Source organism: Heterodontus francisci, chromosome 1, assembly GCF_036365525.1.
Source record: "Heterodontus francisci isolate sHetFra1 chromosome 1, sHetFra1.hap1, whole genome shotgun sequence".
NCBI lineage: Eukaryota > Metazoa > Chordata > Chondrichthyes > Heterodontiformes > Heterodontidae > Heterodontus > Heterodontus francisci.
The window spans coordinates 51,802,188-51,821,565 of NC_090371.1; positions in this window are offsets into that span (position 1 = coordinate 51,802,188).

A 19,378-nucleotide genomic window follows, 5' to 3' on the forward strand; every position below is an offset into this window, starting at 1 on the left:
TGCTATTCCTGTGTTCTGCCAGAATGCTATCTCTCGAAGAACTAGGTACCACCACTCTGTGACCCTACTTGATGCAGCACTGTTCATATGCTAACTCATTGCAACAATTGTGGAATGGTTTCAGTTCCATATTTGTACACTGGTTAAATTCTGTCCATCCATTCAATGTCTATTTGTAGACTCTTTTCAACACTGAGTCTTTCTGAGTTTCAGCTGCAATTTCAGTTGCCGTGATTAGAAATTCTTCATCTGCTATTCCTATTGTGAAGATTGCACCTTCACAGCCGATTTCTGAGTCCTCAGGTGGCAAACGTAACAGTGTATCAGCTATAGCGTTCTCTTTTGAACTGCGATATTCGACGTAGTGGTCGTACTGTGAGAGTATTACATCCCACTGCTGTATCCTTGACACTGCCATCGTTGGTATTGTAGACCTTGGTACTAGAATAGCTACTAGCGGTTTATGATCTGTTTCTAATGTGAAGTTTGTACCCACCAAAAACTGGTGAAAAATTTTGATTCCGAAGATGATTCCAAGCGGTTCCTTTTCTATCTGCACGTAGTTGTGTTCACTCTTGGTGACAGTACGCAACGCAAATGCTATGGGCTGCTCTTGACCATCATCCATGACATGACTCATCAGTCCTCCAACACTACAGTTTGAAGCATCACATGCTAGCTTCAGGTCACAATTTGTGTTGTAAATGAATAAATAGTGCATTACTGGTTAAGCTTCTTTTACATCCATCATAAATATCTTGTTGTGCTTTGGACCATTCCCATTTCACATCTTCAACAACTCATGAAGTGGAGCAAGCTCAGGCAGAAATTGTGAGTAGGATTGGACAATGTCTTGAAAAGACACAAAAGACTGCTGGTGATAGCGGTTTAGTGACTTGTAATCACTTAATGGCAACTACACGGCACAGATTAGGACTCCCGACTTTAGGTTTGGTACGCCACGTTCTGACTGGACAGAAACTGTACGAGGATTAATCTCCACTTGGAGAGGCAGGGATTAATCAGGGATAGTCAGCATGGCTTTGTCAGGGGGAGATCGTGTCTAACTAACTTGATTGAATTTTTCGAGGAGGTGACTAGATGTGTAGATAAGGGTAAAGCAGTTGATGTAGCCTACATGGACTTCAGTAAGGCTTTTGATAAGGTCCCGCATGGGAGATTGGTTAAGAAGGTAAGACCCCATGGGATCCAGGGCAATTTGGCAAATTGGATCCAAAATTGGCTTAGTGGCAGGAGGCAGAGTGTGATGGTCGAGGATTGTTTCTGCGAGTGGAAGCCTATGACCAATGGTGTAAAACAGGGATTGGTGCCGGGACCCTTGCTGTTTGTAGTGTACATTAATGATTTAGACTTGAATATAGGAGGTATGATCATTAAGTTTGCAGATGACACGAAAATTGGCGATGTTGTAAATAGTGAGGAGGAAATCCTTAGATTACAGGACGATATAGATGGGCTGGTAAGATGGGCAGAGCTGTGGCAAATGGAACTTAATACTGAGAAGTGTGAGGTGATGCATTTTGGGAGGACTAACAAGGCAAGGGAATATACAATGGATGGTAGGACCATAGGAAGTACAGAAGGTCAGAGGGACCTTGGGGTGTTTGTCCATAAATCACTGAAGGCAGCAGCACAGGTAGATAAGGTGGTTAGGAAGGCATATAGGATACTTGCTTTTATTAGCCGAGGCATAAAATATAAGGGAGGTTATGATGGAGCTGTATAAAACGCTAGCTAGGCCACAGCTGGCGTACTGTGTACAGTTCTGGTCACCACACTATAGGAAGGATGTGATTGCACTGGAGAGGGTGCAGAGAACATTCACCAGGATGTTGCCTGGGCTGGAGCATTTCAGTTATGAAGAGAGACTGGATAGGCTGGGGTTGTTTTCCTTGGAGCAGAGAAGGCTGATTGAGGTATACAAAGTTATGAGGGGCATTGATACGTTAGACAGGAAGAAACTTTTTCCCTTAGCAGAGGGGTCCATAACCAGTGGGCATAGATTTAAGGTCAGGGGCAAGAAGTTTAGAGGGGAGTTGCGGAAAAAGTTTTTCATCCAGAGGGTGGTTGGAATCTGGTATGCACTGCCTGAAGAGGTGGTAGAGGCAGGAACACTCACAACATTTAAGAAGTGTTTAGATGAGCACTTGAAACGCCATAGCATACAAGGCCACAGGCCAAGTGTGGGAAAATGGGATTAGTTTGGACGGGTTGTGCTTGATGGTCGGCGCAGGCGCGTTGGGCCAAAGGGCCTGTTTTTGTGCTGTAAAACTCTATGACTCCATTGGTTCTCACTTGGGGCAAGGCCAATTTTACTAAGCTGAGGAGTGATTTTGCGAAAGTTGACTGGAAACAGCTACTTGAAGGTAAATCAGTGTCAGAACAGTGGGAGGCATTTGAAGGGGCGATTGGCAAGAATATTGGCAAGCAAAATCAATGGGAACCCAAAGATGTTTTAACAACACATTAAGAGTAAGAGGATAACGAAGGAGATAGTAGGGCCCAAAAGTACCAAAAAGGTAACCTATGTGTAGGAGCAGAAGATATTGGTATAGTTCTTAATGAATACTTTGTGTCTGTCTTCAGAAAAGAGGGGGATCATGCAGATATTGTGGTTAAGGAGGAAGAGCGTGAAGTATTGGATGTGATAAACATAGGGAGAGAGGAAGTATTAATGGGATTAGCATCCTTGCAAGTTGATAAGTCACCAGGACCAGATGAAATGTATCCTAGGCTGTTAAAAGAAGCAAGAGAGGAAATAGCAGAGGGTCTGACCATCATTTTCCAGTCCTCATTGGATAAAGGTGTGATGCCGGAGGACTGGAGAATTGCTAACAGAATCACAGAATCACAGAATAATACAGTGCAGAAGAGGCCCTTTGGCCCATTGAGTCTGCACCGATCCATTAAAGACACCTGACCTGTCTACCTAATACCATTTGCCAGCACTTGGCCATAGCCTTGAATGTAATGACGTGCCAAGTGCTCATCCAGGTACTTTTTAAAGGATGTGAGGCAACCCGCCTCTACCACCCTCCCAGGCAGGGCATTTCAGACTGTCATCACCCTCTGGGTAAATAAGTTCTTCCTCAAATCCCCCTTAAACCTCCAGCCCCTCACCTTAAACTTGTGACCCCTTGTAACTGACCCTTCAACTAAGGGGAACAGCTGCTCCCTATCCACCATGTCCATGCCCCTCATAATCTTGTACACCTTGATCAGGTCACCCCTCAGTCTTCTCTGCTCCAGCGAAAACAACCCAAGCCTATCCAACCTCTTTTCATAGCTTAAATGTTCCATCCCAGGCAACATCCTGGTGAATCGCCTCTGCATCCCCTCCAATGCTATCACATCCTTCCTATAATGTGGTGACCAGAATTGCACACAGTACTCCAGCTGTGGCCTTACCAAAGTTCTTTACAACTCCAACATGACCTCCCTGCTTTTGTAATCTATGCCTCTATTGATAAAGGCAAGTGTTCCATATGCCTTTTTCACCACCCTATTAACCTGTCCTTCTGCCTTCAGAGATCTATGGACAAACACGCTAAAGTCCCTTTGCTCCTCGGAACTTCTCAGTGTCAGGCCATTCATTGAATACTTCCGTGTCACATTACTCCTTCCAAAGTGTATCACCTCACACTTTTCAGCATTAAATTCCATCTGCCACTTTTCTGCCCATTTGACCATCCCGTCTATATCTTCCTGTAACCGAAGACACTCCACCTCACTGTTAACCACTCAGCCAATCTTTGTGTCATCCGCAAACTTACTGATCCTACCCCCCACATAGTCATCTATGTCGTTTATATAAATGACAAACAATAGGGGACCCAGCACAGATCCCTGTGGTACGCCACTGGACACTGGCTTCCAGTCACTAAAACAGCCATCTGTCATCACTCTCTGTCTCCTACAGCTAAGCCAATTTTTAATCCACCTTATCAAGATACCTTGTATCCCATGTGCATTTGCTTTCTTGATAAGTCTCCCATGTGGGACCTTGTCAAAAGCTTTGCTGAAATCCATGTAAACTACATCAACTGCACTACCCTCATCTACACACCTGGTCACATGCTCAAAAAATTCAATCAAATTTGATAGACATGACCTCCCTCTGACAAAGCCGTGCTGACTATTCCTAATCAAATTTTGCCTCTCCAATTCTCTCCTTCAGAATTTTCTCCAATAGTTTCCCTACCACTGACGTGAGACTCACTGGTCTGTAGTTCCCTGGCTTATCTCCACAACCTTTTTTCAATAGTGGGACCACATTAGCTGTTCTCCAGTCCTCTGGCACCTCCCCCGTGGCCAGAGAGGAATTAAAAATTAGGGTCAGAGCCCCTGCAATCTCCACCCTCACCTCCCACAGCATCCTGGGACACAAATTGTCCGGACCTGGAGATTTGTCCACTTTTAAGCCTTCCAAAACCTCCAATACCTTGTCACTCCCGATGACAATTTGCTCAAGAACCTCACAGTCTTTCTCTCTGAGTTCCATATCTACATCATCTTTCTCTTGGGTGAAGACAGATGTGAAGTATTCGTTCAACACCCTACCAATGTCCTCTGGCTCCACCCACAAATTTCCCCCTTGGTCTCTAATGGGTCCTGTCCTCTTCCCATTGATATACTTATAGAATATTTTGGGATTTTCTATACTCCTGCCTTGGGCGCTATGGCGTTGGAAGGATGAATGAGAACGGGCAGAGACTGCTTGAGTTGTGTACCTATCATAACCTCTGCATCACCAACTCGTTCTTTCACACTAAACCCTGTCACCAGGTTTCATGGAGGCACCCAAGATCACGTCGTTGGCACCAGCTAGACCTCATTGTCACAAGGCGAGCCGCCTTAAACAGTGTTCAAATCACACGCAGCTTCCACAGTGCGGACTGCGACACCGACCACTCCCTGGTGTGCAGCAAGGTTAGACTCAGACCAAAGAAGTTGCATCATTCCAAGCAGAAGGGCCACCCGCGCATCAACACGAGCAGAATTTCTCACCCACAGCTGTTACAAAAATTTCTAAATTCACTTGTAACAGCCCTTCAAAACACTCCCACAGGGGATGCTGAGACCAAGTGGGCCCACATCAGAGACGCCATCTATGAGTCAGCTTTGACCACCTACGGCAAAAGTGCGAAGAGAAATGCAGACTGGTTTCAATCTCATAATGAAGAGCTGGAACCTGTCATAGCCGCTAAGCGCATTGCACTTTTGAACTACAAGAAAGCCCCCAGCGATTTAACATCCGCAGCACTTAAAGCAGCCAGAAGTACTGCACAAAGAACAGCTAGGCGTTGCGCAAACGACTACTGGCAACACCTATGCAGTCATATTCAGCTGGCCTCAGACACCGGAAACATCAGAGGAATGTATGATGGCATGAAGAGAGCTCTTGGGCCAACCATCAAGAAGATCACCCCCCTCAAATCTAAATCGGGGGACATAATCACTGACCAACGCAAACAGATGGACCGCTGGGTTGAGCACTACCTAGAACTGTACTCCAGGGAGAATGCTGTCACTGAGACTGCCCTCAATGCAGCCCAGCCTCTACCAGTCATGGATGAGCTGGACATACAGCCAACCAAATCGGAACTCAGTGTTGCCATTGATTCCCTAGCCAGCGGAAAAGCCCCTGGGAAGGACAGCATTACCCCTGAAATAATCAAGAGTGCCAAGCCTGCTATACTCTCAGCACTACATGAACTGCTATGCCTGTGCTGGGACGAGGGAGCAGTACCCCAGGACATGCGCGATGCCAACATCATCACCCTCTATAAAAACAAAGGTGACCGCGGTGACTGCAACAACTACCGTGGAATCTCCCTGCTCAGCATAGTGGGGAAAGTCTTTGCTCGAGTCGCTCTGAACAGGCTCCAGAAGCTGGCCGAGCGCGTCTACCCTGAGGCACAGTGTGGCTTTCGTGCAGAGAGATCGACTATTGACATGCTGTTCTCCCTTCGTCAGATACAGGAGAAATGCCGTGAACAACAGATGCCCCTCTACATTGCTTTCATTGATCTCACCAAAGCCTTTGACCTCGTCAGCAGACGTGGTCTCTTCAGACTACTAGAAAAGATCGGATGTCCACCAAAGCTACTAAGTATCATCACCTCATTCCATGACAATATGAAAGGCACAATTCAACATGATGGCTCCTCATCAGAGCCCTTTCCTATCCTGAGTGGTGTGAAACAGGGCTGTGTTCTCGCACCCACACTTTTTGGGATTTTCTTCTCCCTGCTGCTTTCACATGCGTTCAAATCCTCTGAAGAAGGAATTTTCCTCCACACAAGATCAGGGGGCAGGTTGTTCAACCTTGCCCGTCTAAGAGCGAAGTCCAAAGTACGGAAAGTCCTCATCAGAGAACTCCTCTTTGCTGACGATGCTGCTTTAACATCTCACACTGAAGAATGCCTGCAGAGTCTCATCGACAGGTTTGCGTCTGCCTGCAATGAATTTGGCCTAACCATCAGCCTCAAGAAAACGAACATCATGGGGCAGGATGTCAGAAATGCTCCATCCATCAATATTGGCGACCACGCTCTGGAAGTGGTTCAAGAGTTCACCTACCTAGGCTCAACTATCACCAGTAACCTGTCTCTAGATGCAGAAATCAACAAGCGCATGGGTAAGGCTTCCACTGCTATGTTCAGACTGGCCAAGAGAGTGTGGGAAAATGGCGCACTGACACGGAACACAAAAGTCCGAGTGTATCAGGCCTGTGTCCTCAGTACCTTGCTCTACGGCAGCGAGGCCTGGACAACGTATGCCAGCCAAGAGCGACGTCTCAATTCATTCCATCTTCGCTGCCTTCGGAGAATACTTGGCATCAGGTGGCAGGACTATATCTCCAACACAGAAGTCCTTGAAGCGGCCAACATCCCCAGCTTATACACACTACTGAGTCAGCGGCGCTTGAGATGGCTTGGCCATGTGAGCCGCATGGAAGATGGCAGGATCCCCAAAGACACATTGTACAGCGAGCTCGCCACTGGTATCAGACCCACCGGCCGTCCATGTCTCCGTTATAAAGACGTCTGCAAACGCGACATGAAATCGTGTGACATTGATCACAAGTCGTGGGAGTCAGTTGCCAGCATTCGCCAGAGCTGGCGGGCAGCCATAAAGACAGGGCTAAATTGTGGCGAGTCGAAGAGACTTAGTAGTTGGCAGGAAAAAAGACAGAGGCGCAAGGGGAGAGCCAACTGTGCAACAGCCCCAACAAACAAATTTCTCTGCAGCACCTGTGGAAGAGCCTGTCACTCCAGAATTGGCCTTTATAGCCACTCCAGGCGCTGCTTCACAAACCACTGACCACCTCCAGGCGCGTATCCATTGTCTCTCGAGATAAGGAGGCCCAAAAGAATAAGCCAGAGCCTTCTCATAACCCCTCTTTGCTCTCCTAATTACTTTCTTAAGCTCCATCCTAGACTTTCTGTACTCCACTAATGCTTCCATTGATTTGCTCTGCTTGTATTTGCTAAAAGCCTCTCTTTTCCTTCTCATCGTACCCTGAATGTTTCTGGTCATCCATGGTTCTCTGGGCTTGTTGCTCCTACCTATTACCCTAGAGGGAACATGTTGGGCCTGTCCCCTCCCCATTTCCTTTTTGAATGCCCCCCACTGCTCTTCTGTAGATTTCCAGACAAGTAACTCTTTCCAGTCTACCTTGGCCAGATCCTGCCTTATTTTACTAAAATTTGCTCTCCCCAAATCCAAAAACCTTTTTTTGAAACTTGTCTATTTCTTTCTCCATAACAAGCTTAAATTGTACCATGTTATGGTCGCTATCACCAAAATGCACCCCGACCAACACATCAACCACCTGTCCGGCTTCATTCCCCAGAATTAGGTCCAGCACTGCACCCTCCCTTGTTGGATCCTCTACATATTGAGCTAAAACGTTCTCCTGTATACAGTTTAAGAACTCCACTCCATCTAAGCCCTTAACACGATGACTATCCCAATTAATGTTGGGAAAGTTGAAATCACCTAATATAATTACCCTATTATTTTTACACACCTCTGCGAATTGCACACATATTTGCTCCTCAATTTCCCGCTGACTATCTGGAGGTCTATAATAAACACCTAGCAATGTGGCTGTCCCTTTTTTATTCCTAAACTCTACCCATAAAGCTTCATTTGATGCCCCCTCCAAGATATCATCTCTACTTACTGCAGTAACTGACTCCTTAACTAATATTGCAATGCCCCCTCTAATGCTTTGCTATGCCAACACAAGTTTGGCACAGTGGAATGCCTTCCAAGACGAGACTCTGCCATAATTCCTAGGGTTGGGATCATTTGCCAGAGCAAGCTGTCAAGGTCATATCAGTGATACCTGCCCGATCTATCCTTTTATGACAGAGTGACCCACAGCCACTAAACCTCAGGCCTACTGAGGCGCAATGGAACCAAAGAAAAAAAAGTGCACCTTTTTTCAGTCTTTACCTCCAAGTGAAACAATTTAGCCTCCAGACTATTAACGTAGTATAGAAATAGTTTGGGATGTAGCAAAAGGTTCTAAGGAGATCATGCCAGATGACATGAGTTCCACTGAGGCCTTGCAAGAACTTAAAGAGCTGAATTGTTGGGTACCTTAGAAATTTGCCACTACTGTGCATTCTTGGGGCTGCATTTTAAGAGCTCGCTGCCAAAGTAGGTGGTGGACGTAAAGGAATTTGGCCCGCCCGCGCGGGCGCTGCGCCACGGAGCCGCCGCGTTTGAAATCGTGGCAGCTTATTTGCATGGCCGCAGTGCCTGCTCCCCACGATGACCTGGAGGGGGTGGGTGAGCCGCCACAGGCAACAGCGTCCAGCGCCACTGCGCAAGCAACGGTGCCATCTTTAAAGGGCTTCCAGCTCTCAATGCACATTTAAAATTTAAAGGGACCGGTAAGTTTAAGTTTCCTACAACTAAGTAAAATAAACGTACCATGCACTCTCCCACTCCACAATGGTAAATCACAATATTCCTGCCCTTTTCCCTCCCGGCATACAGATATTTAAAATTTGACCTCTCCCGCACCCCACCCCCCCAAAGTTCGGCAGCTTTGCCCTTTACCCCTTCCCATCACCTCCCCCAACCAATTTGCAGCATTTTAACCCTGGTTCCCCCCTCCCACACAGAAGAAAAATTTCTCCTTCCCCTCCTCGCATGTGTCACGCCATGTTTCCCCGAACAAGGATTTGAAGGTGCGGCATTGTCGGCCGCCCGAATGCAGATCGGTGCGGCGATTAAGGGAGTGGCAGGACCCTCATTAAATCAGGCATGTAAATTAGTTTGCATATTTAAATAGGGGTCCGGTCGCCAAGCGGCGTGGCGATTGCCAGGACGCCTCACCGCTGCAGCCGAGATCGGCATGGGGCTCCCGCCGTCGGGGTCGGTGGCGGGCCTCTGTCGCTCTGATCTTCTTTGCCCCTCCTGCCAACTCTCCCGACGGTGGAGGGACTTTAAAATCCAGCCCTTGGTGTGGGGACACAGGTGGAACATCTGCTCACAGCTCGAATGATTGGAATTTAAAGAACAAGTTTTAATGGGTCGTATCCCACCTTAACCGGGTTCTGCCCCAAATGGGCTGCTAAATTGCAAGCAACATTTGTGACAACCAAGTGCCAGGCAATGACCATCTCCAACAAGAGAGACTCTAACTACCTCCCCTTTACATTCAATAGCATTCCCATCACTGAATCTCCACCATTCCGGGAGTCACCGTTAACTAGTAGCATAACTGGACAAGGCACATAAATACTGTGGCTAAAACAAGCAGGTCAGAAACTGAACTGGAATGACCATATAAATACCGTGGCCACAAGAGTAGGTCAGAGGCTAGGAATCCTGCAGCGAGTAACTCACCTCCTAAATCCCCAAAGCCCGTCCACCATCTACAAGGCACAAGTCAGGTGTGTGATGGAATACTCTCCACTTGCCTGGATGGGTGCAGCTCCAACAACACTCAAGAAGCTTGACATCATCCAGGACAAAGCAGCCTGCTTAATTGGCACCCCATCCACAACCGATGCAAGGTGGCAGCAGTGCAGCAACAAGATGCACTGCAGCAACGCACCAAGGCTCCTTAGACAGCACCTTCCAAACCCACGACCTCTACCACCTAGAAGGACAAGAGCAGCAGTTGCATGGAAACACCACCTCCTGCAAGTTCCCCTCCAAGCCACACATCAGCCTGACTTGGAACTATAACCCTGGTCCTTCACTGTTGCTGGTTCAAAATCCTTGAACTCCCTTCCTAACAGCACTGTTGGTGTACCTACACCACACTGACTGCAGCGGTTCAAGAAGGCAGCTCACCACTACCTTCTCAAGGGCAACTAGGAATGGGCAATAAATGCTGGCCTAGCCAGCGACACTCACATCCCACGAATGAATTAAAAAAAAGAGGCTCGTTATCGTGTGGTGAGTTATCTCACTCCCTGACTGCCCAAAGCCTTTCTTCCATCTACAAGGCACTAGTCAGGAGTGTGATCGAACATTTTCCACTCATCTGGATGAATGCAGCTCCAACAACACTCAAGAATCTTGACACCATCCATGACAAAGCAGCCTGCTTAATCAGCACCCCATCCACCATGTTAAACATTCACTCCCTCAACCACTGGCGCACAGCGGCAGCAGTATGTACCATCTACAAGATGTATTGCAGCAACTCGCCAAGGTTTCTTTGACAGCTCCTTCCAAACCTGCGACCTCTAATGCCTAGAAAACCAAGGGTAGTAGATGCATGGGAACACTATCATCTGCAAATTTCCCTCCACATTACACATCATCTTGACTTGGAAATATATCGCCATTCCTTCATTGTCCTTGGCTCAAAATCCTGGAACTCCCTCCCTAACAGCACTGTGAGTTTACTACACCACAAGGACTGCAGTAGTTTAAGAAGGCAGATGACTACCACCTTCTGAAGGGCAATTAGGGATGGGCAACAGTGATGCCAGGATCCCATGAATGAATTTAAAAAAATTACTGGGGACCCGAATGGAAATCAGGCTTCCTGTCCTCTCTAGCCCTAGGAATTCTAGGGTGTATATGTTTAAGTGGCCTGGATTCAGGAACAGAAGGGACCATATCCATAATTACAGTTGTTTCTAGACCAGGAAGCATTTGAATTATGATGACAATCATATAAAATTACAAAAAGTCATGAAGATCGTGAGTAGAACGATGGTAGATGTTGTTCAACATAACAAAGTGTAACTTTGGCACAATAATGATCAATGGGAGCAGAGCCAAAATGGGAAAACACCAGGGGATAAATGAACAAATAAATTTTACAGCCCAGGTACATAAGTTATTAAAAGCTATCCTGCAGATATAAAATAGTGGAACCAAAAAGGCAAAGTACTACTGTAATTATAACAAGCGCCCTTTTAACCTCATATTGACCCTAAGAGCACATGGACAAGCAGTTCCAACATTTATGCAGGAATTGTGCCTGCCAGTGCCATCTGCTACTGGCTCCGCTGAACTGCGTGGGTTCAGGGGAAGGGCACATAATTAACATATGGGCAGAGAGCACCTGTGTCACTAAGGGGGATGACTTGGGCGCCAACCATTTTCAGCAAGTTACAAGATGCGGCCTTGGTGGCAGGTCTCAGGAGGTGTCAGTCTCCTTGCCCAGAAAGAATAATGTAGTCCCCACCCTTGGCTCCTCCCACCCTTGTAGTGGTGATAGTGGTCAGGGGTGGGCACTTTTAAAACTAAAAAGTTAAGAAACTTGCTACCATCAAGTTAAAATCTCTCCCTCTGGTATATTCACTCTTAGCCAAGCTCTACGCTACAGAAAAATACCAAAGTACCTTTCTAAAAATTCTTAAACATATGTTACATGGATATCATTAGAAAACAAGATTTCCAAAAAAGAGATATCGAAACGTAGGTAGAAATGTGCAATAACAGTTGGACTAACCCATTCAGTGATGCCTAACAGGAAGTAATTTGTCTCTCAATAGGTCAGATTGCACCATCTAAGTTGCGATAGATCTTGCTACACATAGTGACACTACTATAACCAACCAGAATGGAGATGATTGGGTAATTCCCCTATCAATCACACCTGGAGACCACACTGCTGTATGGGACTGCGATTGAGTTTATGCACAGAATTTGTATTGCACAACAATCTCCACTCACTGCATTTTACTGAAGAAATAATCCTGCTTTTATTGGGAAACTTTGCTGTAGTTTCAATCATGAGTTCTGTTTGCTGTAGGTCGTAGAGACTCATTTTAAATAGACTCTGTTTGCTGAACAAATAGATTTTGTTGTAAAACAGACTGGTTGCTGTTAAGTCCTGCCATAATTCCCGCCCCACTGCCAACTCAGTGGCTACATTGTGGTGCCAATAGACAAGTGGGCAGATCATAATAATTCATATGATGCTGGAGAGGTAAACAGGGGTTAGCAACTTGAAAGCAATCCAGGACAACCACAAACTCCAATCTGGCAAATGTCTGAACTGTTTGCAACCTTGGTGTCATAGTTGCCCCCAAGTTGAACTTCCGACCACATATCTGCTCCATCACCAGGACTACTTCCATTTTCGTAACATCGCCTGACTCCACCCCTGTCTCAGCTCATTGGCTGCTGAAACTTTCAGCCATGCCTTTGTGACCTTTCGACTTGATGATTCCAATGCTATACTAGCCAATCTCCCATCTTCCACCCCAGATAAACTTGAGCTCCTCCAAAATTCTGCTGCCCAGATGCTAAGCCACACCAAGTCCAGTTCAACCATCACCCCTGTGCTCACTGGTATACATTGGCTCCCGATCTTGCAACCTCTCAATTTTAAATTTCTCATCTTTGTTTTAAAATCCCTCCCTGGCCTTTCCCTCTTTATCTCTGTAATCTCCTCCAGCCCTACAACCCTCTGAGATATCAGTGCTGCTCCAATTCTGACCAGTTGCGCATTCTCAATTTTAATTGCTCCACCATTGGTAGTTGTGCCTTTCAGCTGCCGAGGCCCTAAGCTCTAGAATTCCCTCCCTAAACCTCTCTGCCTCTCCACCTCTCTGCTCCTTGAAGATGCTCCTTAAAACCTGCCTATTTTATCAAGCTTTTGGTCAACTGTCCTAATATCTCCTTATATGTCTTGGTGTCAAATTTTGTTTGATAACATTCCTGTGAAATGCCTTGGGATGTTTTAACTACATTAAAGGCACTATGTAGAAATGGCATGAGGCTTGTACAGAAATTAGAAAAAAAAATCACAAGACTTTTGGAGATCTAGTAATGATACTCTATCTTGTACTCTGAGCAAAGAATCAAATTTTAAAAGGTTTATGTTGTATGTGTCGTGCACAGGGAAGAATATACAGGAATATAAAGAGATGCAATAGGGAAGCAGGAGTAGGTGGGCAATTCAACAGCACAGTCCCTTATCACAAAGTCTAATAATGGAAAATGTTGCAAACAACCTCCAGCAATAAAGAAAAATTAATCAAATTGCCTGGAGAGTGAATGGAGCACCGGAGACTATCCTGAAATTATTCTCCGTATAACGGTGCAAGAAAATGTAAGATTCCTATTTGTTTATACCTTGCTAATAGCTTGAGCTGTACCCAGCTGTACATAATGCAAACCTACAGAAAGTGGTGATGACTCTGATAATGAGTTAGAAGATACAAATCATGTGGGTAAGCGCTGCCATAGTGGAAACATTCTTTGGATAAGTCACAGCTCTGTCTGTGAGATGGTAGTTATTGCTTTGTAGGTGGTTTCCTGACATATGAGCAATGAAGAGTTTTTACAGGAGTTGAATTTGGAGTGTGGTAGTTACTGTTAGCAGCCTCAACTTCAGTAGCTCTGGACTCTGAGAGTGGCAATGATTTTGCTAACTCCAACAGCTTTGACAGCTTTCTGTCTTTCTCGATTGCTGTTTAGTGTAGTTGGCAAGAGAGACAGCCTTCAATTATTTGTGTTTTGATTTCCCGTTTGACATGTTCAACATCACCTTTCATTTGGTTGCTAGTTGCCTCAATTGTGTGCAATGTTGGTCAATTGTCTCATTTCTTTCTTGCTCAGGGAGTCAGAAGACAATAGTTTCGTATATAGTGTTTTTCTTGGGTGTAAAGTAGGTTGTTCATGCATTTCTGCTGATCTGTACTCAAAGATGTTTTCTAATTCTTCACTTCCATAGTACAGAAGTAAGGCCTTTTTCCTTATGTCATCTATGATTGCAAAACCTGCCAACGACCTTTGAAATATCGCAGCCACTTTTGCCAAAGTGGAAATACAAAGGATGCTTCTGAATGCACATCAAAAAGTGGTCGGTTGGCTATAGACAGCGCCTTATTGATCAGCAATGCAGTGATCTGAGATTGCGTTCTTTTCAGAGGAAACTTTTCAGCAATGATCCGAGATTTCTTTTTATTGGATGGTTATTTTGGAGAGATCAGTGTGTGATTATACACTGTACAAGCTTCCTGTATGTCACTAACACAATCTCTAACTTAAAATACTATCTTCAGAAAAACAGACATAAACCTTTCAAAATTTCATACCTGAGAGTAATGTTTCCTGTTTTTCACCATCTGTTTTCTTTTTATCTCCTCTTAGGACTGGAGCAAGATTTAGCCAGTTCAGTAAGAAATATAAGGCAGAGACTAAGACAGTATGATGTTGAACATAATGGAGTCTTCTTTATTCTGTTTTACTTTTACTTTCTCTTTTAGCTCCCTCTGCTAGCTCATGTGTACATAGTAGCCTCAAGTGAACAATATGCACAATGCGATTTTGGAAACACCATGGGCACAAGTGACACCCTCACCATCATCATCCTATACAACATGACTATGCTTCAAAAGTACTTCATTGGCTGTAAAGCACTTTGCAACATTCTGAGGTTGTGAAAGGTGCTATATAAACGCAAGTCTTTCTTTCTATTACTGTCTGCCAATGATTTGTAGGATGGTGATGGTGGGGATATGCACTAAGGTTGAGGAGGAGCTTGGGGCTGGGATGCCCAACGGCAGCAAAAAGCATGCAATTTTGGGCCATGGTACACCCATATATATAATTTTTAAAAATTTATACATGGGATGTGAGCATTGCTATCAAGGCCAGCATTAATTGGCCATTCCTAATTGCCCTTGAGAATGTGGTGTTGAGGCACCTTCTTTGCCACTGCAGTCCATCTCGTGTAGGTACACCCACAGTGCTGTTAGGAAGGGAGTTCCAGGATTTTGACCCAGCAACAGTGAAAGAACAGCGATATAGTTCCAACTCAGGATGGTGTGTGACTTGAAGGGGAACTTGTAGGTGGAGGGGTTGCACTGTTAATCAAGGATGGTATTGATGCAATAGTTAGAGATGATCTTGGTTCAGAAGATCAGGATGTGGAATTGGTTTGGATGGAGATGAGAAATGTAAAGTTGTTCACTTTGGTAGGAAGAATGAAAAAACAGAGAACGACTGCAGAATTCTGAGGTGCAGAGGGACCTAGATGCTCTAGTGCATGAGTCACAAAAAGTTAGTATGCACAAAGGGAATTGAAAATAAAAGTAAGAATGTTATGCTTCAGTTATGCTGGACATTGGTGAAACCACATGTCGAATACTGTGTGCAGTTTTGTTCTCTTCATTTAAGGTAGGATGTAAATGCATTGGAGGCGGTTCAGAGGAGGTTTACTAGATTGATACCTGGAATGAGTGGGTTGTCTCATGAGGAAAGGTTGGACAGACTGGGCTTGTTTTCACTGGAGTTTAGAAGAGTGAGGGGAGACTTGATTGAAGTATATAAGATCCTGAATGGTCTTGACAAGGTGTGGATGTGGAAAGGATGTTTCTTCTTGTGGGTCAGTCCAGAACAAGGGGGCACTGTTTTAAAATTAGGGGTCGCCCTTTCAGGACAGAGATGAGGAGAAATTTTTTCTCTGAGAGGGTTGTGCAACTTTGGAACTCTCTGTCTCAGAAGGTGGTGGAGGCAGGGTCATTGAACATTATTAAGGTGGAGGTAGAAAGACTATTGTTGGGCAAGGGAATCAAAGGTTATCGGGGGTAGATGGGAGTGTGGAATTCGAAACACAAACAGATCAGCCATGATCTTATTGAATGGTGGAGCAGGCTTGAGGGGCTGAATGGCCTACTTCTGCTCCTAATTTGTATGTCCGTATGTTCGTAATGCATTAGGCATCACAACACGGCAGGATTGGAGGCGGAGGCACGGGAAAATAGTGGGGAGCTGCGTTGAGAAATTTCCTCGGACGGGCTGTGCAGCAGGTCAGCTGCCAATTAGCAGCATTTTGCTGCTGGAACTGTGCTGTGCTGTGTGCTCAATGGAGATGGCCTGTCAGGCCAAGGGTCATCGGCGCCATAGGTTCCATGCCCTAATGACAGTGTCAAGGGCAGAAAAAGCCGCACCTGGACATGCGGCCCAAGCCCTTCTGCCCGAAGGGTTTCCCCTCTGCTCCAAGGGTCCTAACGGCTTCAGCCCTGATAATTATTTTATTTGTATCCATGCCTCCAAGGGCACCTCCATGTTGAGAAACCCTTGCGGTCCCCAACCTGCCTCAGCAGTGTCCACCTCTCCCAGTGAGGCAGCCAAGGCTCCAGAGTTGCTGGCCCTCTGATTGGGTCGGCAGCATTGAGAGCCTGCCCACTGTCCTTAATAGGACTGCAAACATGGAGATGACCAATTAGCAGGTCACCTCTGGGAAGGTTATGCCAAAACCTGTGGTAAAATCCAGCCCAATGAAACACTGGGGTTTTTTGACTTGTAGCAGAATTAAAAAAGAATGGCCTGGAATTTTCTGTGGCGGTGTCGTCAGCAAGTTATGCAGCAATTTTATGCAAAATGGACGCTGTTTTGCCAAAGGCAATTTACACGCAAATTTCCTCCCACTCTCACATATGCAGAACATTACATTGTCACGAACGAGTGATAATTAGCATTGACAATCAGGGCCCAAGGAAAGTATGGAACGCCCACCATATCCTCCTTCTTTAAATTTGAAAGTTCGAAGCAATCTGATCATCATTTATGTACAATATGCAAAATATGTTGAAGAAAATGTAGTCAAGGAAGAGTTTCAAGTTTTAATGTGACTTATTTGCTACCATAAAAATAAATTGGTCAAAAATGCTGTTAAAACACCAGTAAGATGACTTTGGGCACTGCTGTGCCTAAAACTTTGGGTTTAAATTGACACCCATTCTGAATCAGCATAATTACTAATTCACTAATGTCCTTTCGGGAAGGAAATCTGCTGTCCTTACCTGGTCTGGCCGACATGTGACTCCAGACCCACAGCAATGTAGTTCACTCTTACGTGCCCTCTGAAATGGCCTAGCATGCCATTCAGTTGTACCTAACTGCTACGAGGTCAATTAAAAAGAATGATACCGGACGGACCACCCGGCATCAACCTAGGCACCGGAAACGACAACGGCAAACCCAGCCCTGTCGACCCTGCAAAGTCCTCCTTACTAACATCTGGGGGCTTGTGCCAAAGTTGGGAGAGCTGTCCCACAGACTAGTCAAGCAACAGCCTGACATAGTCATACTCACGGAATCATACCTTCCAGACAATGTCCCAGACCCTGCCATCACCATTCCGAGGTATGTCCTGTCCCACCAGCAGGACAGACCCAGCAGAGGTGGTGGCACAGTGGTATACAGTAGGGAGTGAGTTGCCCTGGGAGTTCTCAACATCGACTCTGGACCCCATGATGTCTCATGGCATCAGGTCAAACATGGACAAGGTAACCCCCAGCTGATTACCACCTACTGCTCTCCCTCAGCTGATGAGTCAGTACTCCTCCATGTTGAACAGCACTTGGAGGAAACACTGAGGGTGGCGAGGGCACAAAATTCCCTCTGGGTGGGGGACTTCAACATCCATTACCAAGAGTGGCTCAGTAGCACCACTACTGACCAAGCTGCCGAGTCCTAAAGGACATATCTGCTAGACTGGGTATGCGGCAGGTGGTGAGGGAACTAACAAGAGGGGAAAACATACTTGGCCTCGTCCTCACCAATCTGCCTGCCGCAGATGCATCTGTCCATGACAGTATTGGTAGGAGTGAAGTCCCGCCTTCACATTGAGGATACCGTCCATCGTGTTGATTGGTACCTCCAGCGTGCTAAATGGGATAGATTTCAAACAGATCTAGCAATGCAAAACTGGGCACCCATGAGGCGCTGTGGGCCATCAGCAGCAGCAGAATTGTACTCAACCACAATCTGTAACCTCATGGCCCGGCATATCCCCCACTCTACCATTACCATCAAGCCAGGAGACCAACCCTGGTTCAATGAAGAGTGCAGGAGGGCATGCCAGGAGCAACACCAGGCTTGCCTCAAAATGAGGTGTCAACCTGGTGAAGCTACAATACAGGACTATCTGCGTGCCAAACTGTGTAATCAGCATGTGATAGACAGAGCTAAGTGATCCCATAACCAACAGATCAGATCTAAGCTCTGCAGTCCTGCCACATCCAGCCATGAATGGTGGCAGACAATTAAACAACTAACTGGAGGAGCTGGCTCCAACAATATACCCATCTTCAAAGATGGGGGAGCCCAGCACATCAGTGCGAAGGATAAGGCTGAAGCATTTGCAACAATCTTCAGCCAGAAGTGCCGAGTTGATGATCCATCTCGGCCTCCTCCTGAAGTCCCCAGCATCACAGATGCCAAACTTCAGCCATTTTGATTCACTCCACGTGATATCAAGAAATGACTGAAGACATTGAATACTGCAAAAGCTATGGGCCCTGACAATATTCCGGCAATAGCACTGAAGACCTGTGCTCCAGAAATTGACGCACCCCTAGCCAAGCTGTTCCAGTAGAGCTACAACACTAGCATCTACCCTGCAATGTGAAAAATTGCCCAGGTATGTCCTGTACACAAAAAGCAGGACAAATCCAACCCGGCCAATTACCGCCCCATCAGCCTACTCTCAATCATCAGTAAAGTGATGGAAGGTGTCATCAACAGTGCCCTCAAGCGGCACTTGCTTAGCAATAACCTGCTCAGTGACGCTCAGTTTGGGTTCTGCCAGGGCCACTCAGCTCCTGACCTAATTTCAGCCTTGGTTCAAACATGGACAAAAGAGCAGAACTCAAGAGGTGAGGTGGGAGAGACTGCCCTTGACATCAAGGCAGCATTTGACCGAGTATGGCATCAAGGGCCCTAGCAAAACTGAGGTCAATGGGAATCAGGGGAAAACCCTCCGCTGGCTGGAGTCATACCTAGCGCAAAGAAAGATGGTTGTGGTTGTTGGAGGTCAATCATCTGAGCTCCAGGACATCACTGCAGGAGTTCTCAGAGTAGTGTCCTAGGCCCAACCATCTTCAGCTGCTTCATCAATGACCTTCCT